General features: G+C 41.1%; 1 long non-coding RNA gene across 1 annotated transcript in view; it reads left to right on the top strand.

The window, feature by feature from the left end:
- Positions 1 to 15498, top strand: part of LOC109392868 (uncharacterized) — a 22063-nt gene extending 6565 nt beyond the window's left edge. The window contains exons 3-4 of the long non-coding RNA XR_002126130.1: positions 11264 to 11344; positions 15240 to 15498. This is a non-coding gene — a long non-coding RNA (uncharacterized LOC109392868). The remainder of the gene's footprint in view (positions 1 to 11263; positions 11345 to 15239) is intronic.
- Positions 15499 to 18409: the final 2911 nt, after the last annotated feature.

Below are 18409 nucleotides of genomic sequence, written 5' to 3'. Positions count from 1 at the left end.
AGCGCAATGATGGTGCCAACTTGGGCCAGTGAAGCAACGTCCTCCACAACTAGACTGAAGAACAAAAGGACAGCAACTTGTCTGTTCCCCTTCTCTAATTCCCCAATAAAAATCTTAAAAAAAAAAAATACATTACTAAGCTGATGGGACAGTGAGTAATATTCAGAGGTAAATCAAGTGAAAGCAAGAACCTGGAAATGTGAGAGTGCTCTGAATCTCACCTTCTCTGTGGAACACCTCTACAGCCTGCTGGCATTAACTTGGGGTCTTGATGGTGGTGTAGGATAGAGCAGAGACCACGGCCAGGGCCCAACCAAGGTGAAGTCTAGTAGGAGATCCCCAAATAAAGCTAGGACTCCAGTGGGCCACACCTTCAGTATACAGGTGAACTATTGTAGCTATAAACTCACCTCATAGATGGGGATAACAAAGGAGCTTGTTTATTTTGACCATTATGCTGAGTGGAGGGGGGTTGGAATCTCCCCTGAAAATTCATAAGCACAAGGAAACCCACACAAGGGTTTATGGCCCGAAATTTCCATTATCTGTGAAAACCTAAAAACATTAGGCTGAAAATTTATTTTAAAGTGGTTTCAGGTGTAAGTTGCTCCCAAGCACATGGCAGAAAAAAAAGCAATATTCTCTAGAGGCACCCACCTTCAAATCAGCCCTCCAAATATTCACACAATGAAACACCAGGGAATCTGGCCTGACCATCAAAAAACACAAGCAATCAAAACACCATGGAGGATATCCAAAACACAAAAAAATCAGACCTCAAATGACACTGGATATAATTATCAGTCATACATAAAATGAGTGGATGTTTAATTGGCAAAAAGTAATAATAAAAGGGATTAAAATATATAAGGAAAAAGAGACTAAAAATAATGATCTTGAACATTTGCAATACAAACGGAATTAAAATAAAAATAGGTTATCACGGAAATTAAAAATCCAATGGATTGGTTAAACAGAAGATTAGGCACAGTAGAAATATAAATAAGCAAGTGAATAGGAAGAAACTATTCATCAGGTAGAAAAGAGAGACAAAAAGTTGAAAAATATGAAAAGGAAGCCAAGAGAAAGAGAGTAGATAAGCTCTTAACATTGATCTAATGGGAGTTTCAGAGAAAAGACTCAACTTTGACAGTAATCGGGGAAATACAAAGTGAAACAACAATGAGATGTCACTTTACCCTTCTCATCTTGGTAACCAAGTTCTGGCAAGGAGTTGACAAACAGGAACTGTTATACATTGCTAGTGGGGGTGTAAATTGGTGCAGCTGCTTTGGAAAGCAATTGTCAATATCTAGAAAAGCTGAGGAGGCATTCAGGTGCTGACCCAAGAAACATTCTCATTCAAGTGGACAAGGATGTTTGTCATCGCACTGCTTGTATTAGCAAAGGAGTGAAAACAACCAAGCATTACATAGTATAATATTTTGCAAATCACTGCATAACTCCATTCTGCAGGAAAAGAGCTCACAATGAGAATCTAGTCATTTACAGAGCCCTGGGACAAGTTCTGCCTTTTCACTTCAGGAGGCTGCAAGGGCACCTGGGAAGAGGGAGTGAAGGTTGGGACTGGGGAAGTTCTGGGGATCATCTTGGTCATTCATTCACTCATTCAACTCATACTGACTGGAGGCCTTTTCTGAAGCAGGTGCTAATCGTTTTAAGGGCTCGTGTCTCCAAGCTAGAGTCAGTTCTAACTTTTGGGGGATGATACTGAATCTGCATCCTCAAATCTGCTATTTCTCCCTCTGAATCTCAGCCTTCAGGACTAGAGCACAGTTCCCTCTGCCTTTTGCTGCGAGGGAAAGGTAGAAACATGGCTGAAATCCTTCACTCTGGATCCTTCAAGGCCCCGCTCAGCACTGATCTTGCCTGACTACTTAGGCTAGTCTGTCTTTCTCAGTTCCCAGGCCTCATGTTCTGTAGCAGTCACTCGGTTATTAATAAGACAGTTGCAGTGACATTTCTTGCAGTGGTGTTTAATTTGAGAAGTAAATGTCTTACTGCTTGACCATGATTTTTAGTTGTTTGATGGCCAGAATAAGTCTCTATATCTTCTCATTGTATGTAGCATACATACAATGTACTGTACACACAGTTAGTTATGAATAAAGGTTTCTTGTAAAAAACAATAAATGCATAGGTGAATGAATGACTTAAGCAAACATTTGGGAATTACTTTTAAATTTTATTTATCAGTGCAGCTTCTTGTCCTTGTTGTAGGGCCCTAACTCTGAGATCATTTCCTCTGTGACAGATACCTCCAACTAGAAATTTACAGAGAAATATTGCATGTGTGGATCAAAATATATTGTGCTGTGTATAGCTGAAGCCTAGGTGGAGGTTTGGGGAAGCACTTTGTCCAATAGCTATGAAATTTGGTATTTATCTTCTTTCTGATTCTGTGTGAGTAGTTGCATCTAGCAAAATAAGATAGTGTCTCCTAAATCGATGTATCCATACACTTGAATATACTCTCAAATAAGCCCCATTCAAAGCATTTTTAAAACCTTAATTTTCCAATATCAGATCTCGTTTTTAATTAAGGATTAACTCCCATCCTCCTTTGCATCACCGCAGAAGGATTCGGCCACATCTCATCTGGCTGGGCCTGTGATGTCTCGGGATTTATGAATGACAGGCTATATTAGAACTGGGGTCGTGTGCAGTCATCCTGAAATCAGAAGCCGAATGCTCCCTTCCCAGCGGTCCCAGCAGCAGAGGGTTGGAGTAACCAACTGTCAATGGCAGCACCAGCTCTGCGCGCTCCTTTCAGAATCTGGCTTCTTGGAAATTAAGAACCAGAATCTTGTGGCATTCTCTAATGAGGACCCTGTCATCGAAGCAAAGCTATTTCTTTCTTAACGTCATCAGTTATGAAGACGGAGAAAGAAGGAAGAGGCTGGAGTGGGTGTGAGGGAGACTCAGGAGGCAGGAGGGCACTGAGAGTTCACCAGCAGGAGAGACAGCCCTGCCTCGCATCCATGGAAAGGCAAGGTCATGGGGCGTTGTCTATCGCAGTTCCCACTAATAAGCTGAAAAATATGCAAACTAGCGAGTTCACACAGAAGTTCAGACATTCTTGTGGCATTACAGAGAATTATTTTGAAAACATACAATAAGATTATTGAGGGGCTGGTTTGTCAGTCATCAGCAGCCGAGGTCTGGGAACGGGGGAGCCTTCCCTGAAACTGCTTTGGTGACCGCGGGTCATGGAGGGACGCTTGTCTCCCTATGAACAGGGCTGTCTGTGTCCAGTCCATGAGACTGGCTGGACAGCTCAGAGCTGTCTTCATTTCCTCAGTCATTGCTGCTACCAGGCCCACATGCAGTAAGACTGCTGGGGTCATGCCCTGGCTCCCTGAATCCCGGGTCTCCGCCTTTTCCAGAGGCAAAGTGCTGGAAAACAGTGAGGAGAAAAGCAGATACCCTAAAAGCCTTAGTTGGGAAAGACAGACCTACAGATAGACACTAAATGCCACCATGAGACAATATATGTGGAAGAGTTTTGAAAAATTCCAGAGCTACATATATAAGAGCTAATACCATTTCTATAGAATAGTGTGGCTTAGTGGATCCACAAACTGTAAGCGCTGAGCTGAGGATAAGCTGGTCCTTAAAAATAGAACCAATAGTACCTTCTTTTCTTAGTGCTCCTAATCCGTAATTCAGCCTTATGGAAATTCAAATAGACTTTGAGATATGATGGTTGGTCACCAGCAACTAGAATCAGAGAGACCTTTACTTCTTAACACTGGTTGTGGTCAGATAAGAAAGAAGAGAATAGCAAGTGATAATTGATAGTTCACATTCATGTGCATCACTTTATAATTTTCAAAGCCCTTTTGCTTTGTTAGCCTCAGAACCGAGTGAAATAAGTGGCAATTATTCTCTCCACTTTCCAGGCAAGGAAACTGAGGCTCAGAGAGGTGGTGTGGCTCACCCCAGGTCCTGGGGCTGATGAGGGGGCCCACCACAGCCGTGCAGTCAGTGGCCTCTAGGAAACTCCACAGAAACATGGCAGATATCATCCGAAAGCCAGAAAGTAAAGCACTTGAACTGCAGCACCACAGAGGCCGAAGTCCTTCCCCTATTTGCAGATCCTAACGTCACTGAACAGTTTGCCTGGGATAGGGTGTGTTTGACTTGCCGGCATTACATCCCATCTGCTGCACCTCCTCTTTCCGGTCCGCATGCTCTTCAATAATCTGGACAAAGGAGAGCGTGCTCCTGTATCAGGGTAATTGCAACATGCTAATATTTAGCACACTCAGCACTTTGCACCTAGATGTTATCTCATTAACCTTCCCGTGTCCCAGGGAGGCATGTGCTACATGCAACGTTGCTGTAGCCTCCATTGCTCTAGGAAAATAGTCGGTCTCCTCTGTGCTTGGGATGAGGTCCTTCGGCTCTGCAGAGCTTTTCCTGGGGTTGGAGGCTCTATGCTGGGGTTTCTTTTTAAAGGAAATAACTGTAGTGCAAGCGGCAATGCTATCTATTGCTATGTTCTGAGTGCAGGTATTTAGAAGTCTCTTATTGTTGTAAAAATAGATATCTGCTTCTCTATATTGATACTGAATAATAAACACTTTTGAAACATCTGTGATTTAATCCTTACCACGTTAGAAGTAGGTATTATCCTCTTTTTATAGGAAACTGAGGCTCTTGGAGATGAAATATCTTGCCTAAAGACATACTGCTATTAGGTGGTAGAGTAGGGTTTGTTCCCAGGTCTGGGTGACTCCAAAGCCAAGATGTCAGGTTCCAGCCTCCAGTGTGAGGGCTTGTTCCATACTTTGAGCTGCAGGGAAAGAGTGAAGGCCAGAGCAACACAGTCAGGTGGGCACCACCTACATTTACAGACCTCCCTCCAACCACCGCGAGCACCAAGTGGGCGGGAGAGGGAAGGGGCAGGACAGCAGCAGCCCACATGGCTACTCCGCGCGTGTCATCTAACGGTCCTTCAAAACCCACAGGCTGTTTCCAGGGCTCGTGAGCTGTCAGGAGTGGGAGCCCCAGTGCAGTGGAGAATTAGGCAGGGCGTGAAGGAGTTTCAAGAACAAGATGAAAGAAGAGGGGTTGGAAAATCTATGCAAAGGAAGAGGGGAAAGGGGGCTGGCAGGTGTCTGTGTCAGCTCCTGCTGTTTCAGTAAAAGCCTCAGTAGAAACAGGCCTGCTATGACCAAAAGAGTCCTTGTTGGTGTGTGAAAGAATGAGTTTCAGCACACAGAATCTTCATTGTTGGATTTGTCCTCACAGGTTTAGAAGGAAAAGAAATAACCCAGCAACAATCTCAGTAAAATGAAGTGGTGAGATGCACATAATCAAACCAACAAGAGCAAACCTTTTAAAACCAATTTTAATATGCCTTTATTGTGTTTTCATTAGCTCCTGGGGTTAATGTGAGAGTCTAGCTAATAATAGCTTCTATATAAAATTGGTTGTAAGAGGAGAGGTAGTTATTATCGTGGGTTCATGATGATCTATGCCCTAATTTCACAGCTAGTAAATCACCTTTCATTTGTTTGAGCAGTTCCTTTAGCCCAGGCCTTGGACTCAGGAATGGGTGGCCCTGAGCAGAGCTGCCCTACACTTGGCAGGCAGGTGGCTTGAATACTGTGTGTCCTTCAGTGTTGATGTGGTCAGAGGGACTCACCAATCCAATACTCTTTTCTACATTCTTCCATGGAAAAGTGGATTCAGATTAGGATCAGCCTTACCCTGGAAATAAGCAACAATCAGCCACCTTCCCCGAGGCTACATTTCTCATGCAGTGTCCTTGTTCTGGGCATGTGACTACTCACAGAGCTCTGATAAGTAGTATGTGTTCAACGTCAAGTATAAACTGGAAGTCAGGCTGCCATTTGTCCTGATAGTGCTAAAGCAGGTATTTCCAGCTTTGTCGGATCAAACTTATAGCCCAATGAATACTTTTGGAGGTCCGTAGCTGATTCCTCATCCATTTAAATTTCAGTAGCTTCTGTAATCTAGATGAGCATAAAATTACAGATTTCCAGCAGTCATTTGGTTATTCTCATTGCCTTAAGTAGGTGAATAATAAACTGTTCAGAGACTCGTGGTTTCCACTCTTGTCTCTTTCCAAAGGGATAGATTCTCATCCTCAATGGCCCATGACAGGGTTTTATCATTCGTACAGGCAAATTCTCCCTTAAATCCAGCCAGAGTCTCTCCTACTTTAATTCAATTTCCTCTTCCAGTTAGATCTTCAGAAGTCATGGGGAATAACTGTTCATTACCTCATCCATAAAACCCTCCCTGAGCTTGAAAACAGCAACCGAGTTTATTATCCACAGGCTTCTCTACCGTAAGATAAAACCTGATTCCTTTTAACTTTTGATTTTGACTCTATTTCCCCCAGCAGAGGGCTCCTAAATCCCCTCTGGTTTGTCCCCATTTTTATTAAGTGTGGTGATATACCGTTAGGATGCGTGCAGAGGTTACTTACCTCTCAGTGAAATCTGCAGGCAGGGCAGCTTCAGCCCGACCATGGAAAATGTCTCTGTACTCTTTAGCAGTTTGGGGATGTCCTTGCATTGCAAGATATCTGCAAGAGTTCCAGATATATCATGCAATACAGTAATGCCCAGTAAAAGGGGGGGGGGATCTCCTCCATGAGTCTCTCTGTAAGAGAAGCCTTTTCCCAAAGCTCCCCAGGTGATGTACTCTCAGATCTCATTGGCTAGGATTGGGCCACAGGCCAGGGGAATGGGACTGCCAAGATTGCCCGGACCAGTCACCATTCACGCCTCCATCCCAGCTCAGCAAGAAGACTCATTTCCTGAGCACCTACGTCGCTTTGTGGCGAGTGAGCCTTCAAACAAAATCAAGGCCCTGCTAGCAAGGATCAAGGGGAAAGAGCCGGCAAAGGCTGCCCTTAAGTGGGTAATCTGTGTTTGCCACAGGTGAGCAAAAATGGGAGCAACCTATTCTCCACGTAGTTCAAAATATTAATAACACAACAAAACAAGCCATTACAGAGAAGCCACTGTGAGAGCTGGCAGGCACACAAAAAAGAATACCATGTGGTCTGTGACCTGTCAAGCTGTCAATCAAGGTGGAGAGAAGGCACTTCCCATATCATTTCAAAATTGTACAGCAAGCGATAAGAGAGAGGCATGCACAGAGTGTTCTAGACGCACAGAGAAGGAACCCTTAGCCCAACCGAGGGGTGTGATTCCTGGGTAGAGGCCAAGTGGACCCACTGTACATGCTGAGGAGTTAGGCTAAGAAAACGAGACTTGGGAAGAACTATGAGGTATGTGAACCTTGATGTTTCTAATCTTTGTGTAATAGTTTATGTTTTATTATTATGGCTCATCTAAAGTTGATGAAATAGAAAATCCTTTCAAGCCCTGAGGGTGGTGTGCATTTCAAGGGTCATTTCCCATGAGTTCATTTTTTTCATATTTTGTATCTGGATGAAATCCATTTTATGATCAGTGAATTCCGTATTTAAACAAGGAAGCCACTCATCCAGTAGGAAAATGTGCGTGAGGGAGTGAAAATCAGTGCAGTGCAGATCATTATGGCTCTGGAAACAGGCTTGTTTTTAAGGGTTAGGAGAAAACTTTGGTAAGCTGGACTGAGGGGGAATCAGAATGAGTGGGAGGCTGTCACTTAGAATGGTTTTATTACTTTTACTAATGTGTATCCTAAGATAGGCCAGAAAAGAGTTGCTTATGAGGAATGCATGTTAAATAGATAAGAAGGGTTTCATTAGCACATTCACTGTCTCCCTAAAAGTGCTTTTTCCATGGCAAGAGACACTGGAAAGCAAGCTGTTTTTTCCTCCTGTATCTTTTTTTTTTTTACATGATTTACACTTTATTAGGAAAAATTTGCTTTAACAGATATAAACTTTAGCTTGGTCTCTGTTGAGTTTACTAGAGAATTATGAATATGTAAAGAATACATGCTTTTAAAATCTTTGAGATCCATCATTGGAGTTCTATATGCGTATTTTCATTTGAAATACAATCATCATCTTATAAATCAATAAGAAAAAGATAAACATTTCAACAACACCGAGGCAAACGTCATGGTCAGGCAATTTAGGGCAACAAATCATATAAAATAGGATGAGATTCCTTAATAAGAAAAGAAATGAAAGTTAAAGCAAAACATCACCAGTCAAACTGGCAAAATTTTTATAAAAAGATAAATCAATAAATAAAGCACTAATGCCCAGGGCTGGTGAACGTGGCAAAATAAGCACCAATATTTTATTCTGTGTCCAGAGATGGATGTGTAAAGATGTTTATTATAAAACTGTTTGTTTTCTTACAAAATCTTAAGTGTCCATTAATAGAGAACTGATTGATAAAATGATGGTATATTCATGCAATGAATACTACACATCTGTTTAAAAGAATGAGGTATTTGTATCTATATATATATGGATTCTTTAAAATCTCACAATATATTACATAAACAAAGCAAGGTACAGAACAGAATAATTTCTATATGTACATATATGGAAATATGTATTTGTGTTTTCTGGAAGGGTACATAGGAAACTGTTAGTGGAGTTTTGTGGTTATCTTCAGAGAAAAGGACTAGAGGTAAAGGATGGAAACTTTTACCTGACTTTGTACCTTTCTGTATGGTTTGAATCTGTGCAAGAATTGCTTTATTTTAAAATGTGAAATGCTTTTCTTTTTTTTAAATAATAAGTTACAACTTCATGGTTTGATATGTAAAGATATCTGCCCTATAAGAAGAGGAAGAGCAGGTACAGGATAATCAGAATGGTATGACCCTGTTCATGATTCTATTTAGACAGATCTAGATGTAAACCTATATAGTGTCTCTATTAAAAAGTCTCGAAGGAAATACCGTGAACTGTCATCGTGTGGCCACCTTAGACAATGGGAAGTGTTGAGATCGCAGGAATCTCCACTTTCTCTGTACTGTTTAATTTTGGACCGTGCTCATGGATGATCAGAAAGAAAAATACAAATTTTTCCAGTGGGTGGGAAAAATTAAAAAAAGGATATCCAGTCCTCCCTCCCCCTTTTGCATGAATCACTCCTGTCTGCTCTATGCAAAAACAAGGATTTGGCTCTGTCTCTCACCTGGCTCTTCTAAGCTTACTCTCGCCTATTTCCCTTTTAAATTTCACCTGCACCTTTGTAGTCAGAGTGGGATCAGTGAGAGCTCTCGCCTCTGATCCAACTTATCTACCCAGGTCTTGCCCAACTAGAAAAACTGGAAAATCAAAATCAAAACAGAACGTCCAAACAAGACACTGAAAACTAGCCGAACCTGCCAATGAAATCAATGTTTTAGTACCACTGGTGTGTGCACGGAGCCAGCAGCCAGCTGAAAGGAAAGGAGCCATGGGCTGGAGACCCAGACCCCCGTACCCCCACCTGGCACGTGCCCCCACAATTTGAACTTCATCATTTTTCTCATCTGCTTATCACATCTGTTGCCCTAAGTTAGAGGATGGTATGAGAATCTGGTGGGGCAGGAGTGCTATGGAAATGGAAGGTGATCAACCACACCACTTTGTAAGCCCTGGAGGATACAACTGCTGTCTTGGATTTGTTATGAATATTGCTGAGAAAATTAGGAGAACCTGAGATGTTCATTGACCCAAATATGCTCTGAATATATTAAGAAAATGCTGTGACAACCCAGTCTCTGCAATTGCTCTTTTCAATTAGTTTTCATCTCAGAATCTTAAAACACTTAAAAGTCACTTTCAGACTTATAACATGACTGCACAGTGATTCATGTGAATTGCTATTGGACCACCAATAGTACCTGTGTTAAGACATTTTCCAGCACTCCCACCACCATCCTTAATAAGTTTCTTGTTACTGGTGAGAGCCACTATTGTAGAAAGCAAAGGCAGCTCTGATGTGTCCCAGTGCTGGAGGAGAGCTTAGAAAAGAGAAACCTCAGTTGAAAGTACAAATCAGATTCCCACTTCATTCATGGAAACCGGAAGAGGAGACTGCGCAGCCCACACAAGGGGAAGTGGCTAAGCAGAGGATTCTAAAGCCGAGGACACCATTTAACCTATGGAGCAGCTCTCCTTTGCCACTTGTTTGAATCCAGTTATGATAGAACAACCCACATGCTGGCCCACAAAACAAGAAAGTAGCTTTTCTTTAAGTTGAGAACATAGTTAAACAGCAACGTTGATGACTGTCATTGGCTGGATTGTGTCCCCCAAAATAGATATGCTGAGGTAGTAGCCCCCAGACCTTAGAATGTGACCTTATTTGGAAATAGGGTCTTTGCAGATTTAACCAAGTTAAAACGAGGCCATTAGAGTGGGCCCTAATCCAAGATGACTGGTGTCCTTATAAAAAGGGGAAATTGGAAACAGAGATTCACTGAGAGGGAAGTGAAGACGCAGGGAGAACACAGTAAGAGGACAGAGTGGAGTGAAGCATCTAAAAGCCAAGGAATGCCCGAGGCGACCAGAAGCTGGGAGAGGCACGGGACAGATCCTTCTCCACTGCCTTCCGAGGGAGCCTGGCCCTGCCAACACCTTGGTTTTGGACTTCTGGCCTCCAGAAGTGATTGAATACATTTCTATTTATTAAATAGATACCCACCCAGTTTGGGATTCTTGCTATGGCAGCCCTAGGAAACGAATACTTCTACTCGAGTCACATGTCCTTAACAAGAGTCAGAAAAATGAAGGGTGAAACCTCAGCCTATGTCAGCACGGGATGTTTGTGTGACAAAATAAGTAACAGGAGTTCGTGGCTTTTCCATTGTGGTGGGTTTTCCTGGGAACATCCAGCCTGGAGGTAGTTCTCTTCCGGTGGAGTGCAGAGCCAGTAAACCCCTCCCTCCGTGGCAGGACAAGGAGGAGAGGTGCAGACCCCAGCCTAGCATACCGAGGTAACTTGGACCATTGTTTGGCTCCCCAAAGGGATAAATGCCCTGAGACCAGGCAGTGACCCTTCTCATGCCAGCCCTGGAGACAGGAATCAGGGGCAGGAGAGTTCACAAACAAAACCCAACTTGAAAATCTCCAGAATACCAGGAACTGGACCTTATCTGGCCAATGATTGTTCTTGTTTCATTTTTGTTTCGTTTCTTTTAATTTGAAACCATTTTTAGAGGGGGGAAATTAGCACTAAAATTAGAACCCCAGTGCATCATTTTTGTATGTATATTTGTGAAAATATAATGTATTCCTCTGTGTGTGTGTCATTCTATTATATGGGTTCAGTTCTCAACTCATCTTTTTATGTTTTAGAAGCCAGGAAGTAAAAACAAAAATCCTCAGATGCCATTCAAGAGAGGCTCCTGGACCAGGAGGTCCCCACGGGACATGATGGTAGGAAATTTCTCCTCTTTAGCTCTCTCCCCATGAGTGGGCAGACCTCCGGCCTGAAGCTGCCTTCCCAGGAAGGACTCCTGGGGTGGGAAGCCTGGGGGGACACCTCTCCACTGAGACCCAGCCTCACTCTGTGCCAGGTTGGACAACCTCAGCCCTGAGCCTTTGTTTTCATTCCTCCTAAAACCCAGCTCTTCTCTTTTGTCCAAAGAGTAGGCCAGGGTGGAAGGACAGGAAGGGCTGACATCAGAGAGGATCCTAGTAAACAATGTTACAAATTTAGGGTAATTTCCCCTATTTACCTCATCCTAAAAATAAAAAAAAAGAAGACTTCTTTTGTCAAAATAAAAAACATGTGAAAAGTGCAGGATTTGTTGTTGTTTTGAAGAATTTGAACAGTGAGGTGTTTTCCCTGGGACTCTGTTTCAAAATCAACAAATTGACACCTGCCTGAGAAAGGAAAAATGGCGTCAGCCCTGTCATCATCCTTCCCGAGCAGCGGTGCTCCCCAGGGAAGGGGAAAGCGGCGCCCCCAAACTTCTGACTGAACAATACAATACTTCAGGGCCTGCCTGGCGTCACCACCCCAGGTGTCAGGAGGGGAAGGAAGAAAGGTCAAGTTGTTTGTACGTTTGGTTGTCTTACTACCACTGGGCTGGTGAAGTTGTTTTTCTGAGACCTTCTTATTCATCTGGCTTTTAAATACTTACGAGGATGCCTTTTTTCTTTTTCTTTTTTTTTTTTTTCCCCTCCTGAAGGGTAAGAGAGAAGCAAACTTTCCAGTGTTAACTGTCACGGATTTTTCCTCTGCTGTACAATGGAGTGGCGGCAAGGCAGTTCTAAAACGTGTGATTTATTTATAAACATATCTGGAAATATTTTTAAAATAAAAGATGCCAAGGGTGGAGCTGGGTCATAGCCAAGTCATGAGAAGTGAGATGTTTATTCTGGAGGTCAGCATTCGCACCCTCCCACAGGTAGTTTTAAAGTAATTCAGGGTCAAGTGGAAACATTCTGATTCTCCTTACCTTTAGTTTTAGATTCCAGAGGCTATGGATTCTGGCTTGTTGGAAAGCTGATCTGAGTGACTCGGTGCTTTAAATACAATCCTGTTTTGTAGTTTCTTTCTGAAACGAATGCTGACCTGACTGAATTTAAAAACAGCTTCCGCAGTTGCCGTCCCCAAGGCCTCACCTTGTGTTTGCCTTGTTCTCAGGCTTGGGACACAGGCAGACTGTGGAAGAGCCTGCAGGGGACCCACAGAGGATGAGGAAGTTATTAACATGACTAAACACGCCCTTCCCAGGTTCAGTCTGCCACCTTTCTGTTCTCTCTATTCTGTCCTTTCTGTTCCATTCTCAGTGGGGCACGTTTCTGCAGTTGATTCAAGTAGGGAATAGGGAGAGGATGTTTGGTCAAAGGGCATCCGATGGGAACAGGAGAATCAAGGAGAGGAAATAGAGGCCAGAGATAAAGAAGAGCTAGGAGAAGAGAAATCAATAGAAACAAAGATGATGAATAATACCAGGAACTAACAGACAGAGAGCAAAATGAAAGAGGAGTGAGAGGCGTGAGACATGGAGATTGTCCTGTGGAGAGCAACAATTCAGAAATAGAAAAATGTGAGAAACCTGAAAACAAACAAACCTAGAAGCCCATACAAGAAAGGAAAGAAGCAAATGGAAGTAAGAAAAAGAAGCCCAAACAGGAAGGACATCTGAATGAGAAATGCGATTGAGGGAAGGAACAGAGAAGCCTTTGTGGCGTGTTTGTAGATTAGAGGGAAGCGACAGAACAGAGGGAGGGAATCCAGGAGTGTTTATTCCTTGCACCTGGCAAACAAAAAAATCATTATTTTTTTAATCATGGAAGAAATACCTCTAAGAGCCCTGGGCCTTTCATGCTATCGGCCTGTCTCTCACTCATCTTAATCCCTTAGGACTCTTTTAAAAGCGTGAGGAAACCCAGCATGAGGAAAAACACATTTCCAACCAGAAGACTTTTATATGAAGTTTACTTTAGAAAGATAAGTTCTCACAGCCCTTAGAGTTCAAGCTCGGTTATCTGTTCTCAGTGGTAAATGATCTTGAGCTTTTTAGTCCCTATAATTCTGTGGGTAAATGACAAAAACAGCTTGGTCCCTTAAAAATATGGATTAAAAAATGAAATGAAATAAATATTTGCATGACTCCCATTTCAGAAGGCTGCTTTACTATTAATAAGTTAAGAGGTTGCCTTGTAAGTTTAAATAATTGAACAAATGGAGTAATAAAAATATCTAAGTAAAGCATAAGCCGATAAACACAGCACATACCCAGGAGAAGTAAAGATTAGTTATTTCGTTACTGCAAATTGCTGTTACTAAATATTATGATAAATTACCAAAAAGATGCCTCTCCACCCCCTTCTATAATTTCAGGTTATTAATTTTATTCACATGCAAGTAATTCTTTCCTTGTATACCCCTCTTGTCCTGTTTCTGTAATGAGGAAATAGGTGGGGGGGGGGAATATAATAGATAAAATGCTCAAATTGGGGCTGAAGCAAATGAAAAAAGATATCAGAAACAAATAACATTATCAGCTTTTAGCCCCATAATAAACTCTTATTTATTTAGACCCTATTAATTTGGAATTTATAATAATTTGATTGGGATCTGGGCAGAAATTTTCCTTCATTTAGCAAACACTGTTGCTCAGTGGTACAGAAGAATGATATAAACATGATTACAAGGGGAATGTTTGAAATAACATTTTTGAGCACTTCAAGCAATGTCTTGCATATGAATAATTAATATAATAATACATATCATTCTTGTCCAATAATTATCTGGTAATTCAGAAGGAATTTGTCAGGTCACCCTGCAGAGTAGGGAGGTGTCGGTTTAACACTAAATAGCAAGGCACTTAACTTTTTCAGCCTTTATTTTTCTTACCTGTCAAATTAGTTGGATAATCCCAACTCTGCCTAGTTCGAGGGGTTTTTATGAGCATGAAATGAGAGAATGGATGGGAATCCATTTTTGAAATCCATGAGGTATTAGTAAAATCTATTTTATTTAAAATGAAATTAAAATTCATACTTCTCAGTAATTCAATATGACCTTCTCTTCAATAGTCCACCCCAGTGAGGTTTTTATGCTTTATGTAGCTTCAGTGAAAGCAGGTTCCCTAATAAATTGTGGTATGTGTGTGTGTGTCACACACATATATGCACATATGGGTATAAACATTTCTCTCTCTTTCCGCTCCCCCTACCCCTAACAGATCTTTGAAGTCATGCATGATATTCTGAGTACACTAAATACACTTAGCATGGAACAACTGAAGAAAATTATTGTGTGTACTTGCAAGAGTCTAGGATATTGGGGTCTGACAGGCTTGGGTTCATATGCAGGCTCTTCCACATAGATGAGTTAGCAAAACAATCATTGCTCTGAGCCCTGTTTCTTTGTCTGTAAAAATGGATAATACCAATTGTATGGGGCTTTTTATAAAGACTACGAGAGATAATGGACATAGCACAGTGACAGGCACAGAGCAAGCACTCCAAAGTGATGATTATTAATATGAAATACTTCTCACTTCAAATTCCTGACTCCTATTACAACGTAGTTTTCAAAATATAAAACCAAATAGAGTGTCATAATCATAGTGTCCTGTGCAGTTTTTTTGTTTTGTTTTGTTTTTACACATAGATAACTTATATTTTTTGGTGAAATGTATGTTGCAAAGTATTAAAATAGTATTTCTTCAAATCTAAGACACCTGCTTTTTCACATTTAAGTGTTTCGGAAAATCAGAATGAGCTTTACAATTATTGCCAAAATAAACATGTCAACTGCTAGGGAAAGGAGTTGCTAATGGGAATTGTCATTTGCTTGTAAATCTTTCAGAATACAGAATTTTCAAAGCCAGGAGATGGTGGTGTTTATGCTTCACTCAAATGCAAAACATCTGTCTGTCACATTCTTTCAAGAGAAGCTGTTGAACTTCCTACAAGATATAATCAATTAAAGAAAAAAAATTAAGATTCTAAATCGGGGTGCTACTGAGGTCAAACTCACAAGCACTTTTACAAAAGTGTCACCTCTGCTTGGCAACAACTGCCAATGTTCTAGTGAATCCAAGAAATCTTTAGAATATGAGTGAAGATGGTGGAATTATACAAATAAAATGTATGCTGTTTGTTGGTAAAAAAATTGTGTATATTCAATGTTGCATTTCTTTTTCTCTAGCTTTTAATTAGATAAATTAATCTTCTTCTAATTGACAGACTCAGCAGAAAAAGCTAGCTTTTAAAGTCACCTAAAAACAGGGGTAAATATAATTAAATTTACACTTAAGATGTCTGTACTTTATGTATGTTATACTTCAATAAAACATTTAAAAATTACAAATAAATATGCCTGTGTATTTAGCTTGAATAACTGAAGATTTAACAAAGTGTATCTAGTTACAGCTTTTGAACTATTGGGCTGTCGGAAAAGTCATGACATTTTTTTTCTGTTTTTTGTTGCAAAATGTGTCATGACTTTTCCGACAACCCAATAGTAAGTATAACCATTTACAGAACATACCTTCTCAGCTAAGTCCTAGGTACATTATACATGTTATTTAATAATAGTAGTAGTAGTAATAATAATAATAATAATAATAATAATAATAATTAGCACTTATTAAACATTTACTATGTGCCAGATACTTGTAAAGGGTGTACTAACTATCTCATTTAATTTTTAAAAGACCTCACAAAGTGGGTATTATTATCCCTGACCATATGAGGTGGGTAATAGTATCCTTTAAAAACGAGGAAACTCATATACAGTAATCCCCCCTTATCTACAGGGGATACGTTCCAAGTCCCCCAGTGGATGCCTAAAACCTCCCTTAGTACTGAACCCTATATATTTACTACATTTTTTCCTACATTTACTTACCTATGATAAAGTTTAATTTATAAATTAGGCAACTTCACAGATAGAAGATTTGTTCTTTCTGTAGATCTTAGCAACCCCAGCATATGATATTTTTTTCTTTCCTGATTGAGTTGAGAACTTGCACCTTTTCGGCATCATTATGAAGTAAAACAAGGGTTACTTGAACACGAGCACTGCGACACAATAATTGACCTGAGAACTGAGAGGACTACTAAGTGACTAACGGTCTGGGAGTTTATACGCCTGGAAATGCTGGACAAAAGGATGATTCACGTCCCGGGCGGGATGGAGCAGGACACAGCAAGATTTCATCACGCTGCTCAGAATGACTAGCATTGTAAAACATATGAATTATTTATATCTGGAACTTTCCATTTAATATTTTCAGACCACAGTTGACTGTGGGTAACTGAAACCACGGAAAGTGAAACCGTGGATAAGGGGGGACTGCTGTATAAGGCACACATAAGGTGGTTATTTACATGGGGTAACAGAGCTGGAATGGGGTCAGGAGAAAATGAAACGCTGGGCAATATGACTCCAAAGACTTCCATTTATGCACTTCTTCACAGTTCCCCTCAAAGATGCACACAGTAGGTTCTGTTGTCCTTATTTCACAGGTGAGCACCCTAAAACTCAGAGAGGGTACATACCTTGACTGTATCACACAGCTTATAAAGGAGAGCGATAAGATTCATACCTGGGCCTGTCTCTAAAGATCCCGTTGCCTCCTCTGTACCAGACAATGCAATGCCTTTCTTAAGGAGGACATACATGTTCTTCAGACTTGGTTTTCTTAAGATCACATTACAAGATAGCCTAAAAGTGAGGCTAGGGTTGGGGCAAGTGGGGGAGGGGAGAGAGAGGGAGAGCAACTCTTAGAACTTCAGGGAGTTGCCATTGATGTCTTGCATCCTGGCGCTCCAGAAACTGGAATTTTCCTCTTAAAGCGGCCTTCTCTAGTCACTCTGACTATGGGTATAGTTGCCAGTGAAATTTAGTTCACATCCATCAGGATATCATGCCAGGAAGTTTCTCTAACTTGGAAATGTACTTTCCTTTCTCCCCATCCCCTTCCTAGTTTGCCTCTATACACCTGTCCCCCACCCCCTTAAGAGAAAAAACAAAAAAACTATCAGGGACATTAGGAAGTACTATATCTCTCAAACATAGGAATGATGAAGACAAAGGCAGTCACCGTTGTCTTGCTCAGAGAGGGCCTGACCAGTGGGTGCCACGCTGTGCTCCTGGATGTCAGCCTGGAGGTAATGCCTATTCTAGCTTCCTCTGTGACTTGTCTTTCTTTTGTGAATTAGTACTAAACCTTTCAGATGCCAATTTTTTAAAAGCTGGTTTCAACGCTAATTTATTTTGGGCACTTCAACGGGCTGCAGTTTTCTCTATTAGGAATTAAAAATTACGATGGGGGTACCTCCATTGCCTGTGAAAAAAAGCTTCATTTCTCCCCACCCTGAAGACATTCACAGTAGTGACTTAGGAACTGACAGAGAGGGAACATTGAATATCAAAGTACTATTTTGGCAGTTCTTGCATTTCGGAAGCCCTGCACTACTTAATAGCTTGAGAAATTTTGAAATAATTCTCTAAATCTTGGGTTCTAGAGACAAAAGGGAAACAGATATTGGAACAATTTTATACAAATTGCCTGTCTTTTAAAGGCGCTAACAAGACTATTGTCATTTCTACCCATAGGACCATGTTCTTATTTCCATATAGTTCACGCTCCATAAATGTCCCTAGTAAGAGCATATGTTATAAAAATAGTACTTGCAGGTCAGACCGAAACAACAAAAATTAAAACTTTTTATTTTATTTTAGTGAGACCTCTCATTAATAACCTTTAGAAGTAAAAGATTTAAAAACCAGAGACTTTCACAGTCCATGTGTTTTGAATGTTTGTCTTTTTACAGAGTGTGTCATTTTTTTCTTTGTGTTCAATTTCCTTTTCAGCTGTTACATAGTGACATGTTCAGCACCTTCAGCCACAGAAGAAGGCTGAAAAAGAACACAATCAGCCCCTGTGGATTCTGGTTATGGGTCTGCACCTCAGCACCTGTTAACGCAAAACTCTGCAGATGCCAGGGTTCCAAGCTCCAACCTCCACT

This window comes from Hipposideros armiger, unplaced genomic scaffold, assembly GCF_001890085.2.
Source record: "Hipposideros armiger isolate ML-2016 unplaced genomic scaffold, ASM189008v1 scaffold_352, whole genome shotgun sequence".
Classification (NCBI taxonomy): Eukaryota; Metazoa; Chordata; class Mammalia; order Chiroptera; family Hipposideridae; genus Hipposideros; species Hipposideros armiger.
Note: the sequence above shows the minus strand (reverse complement) of the source record. Positions and strands in the feature narration are given on the sequence as shown.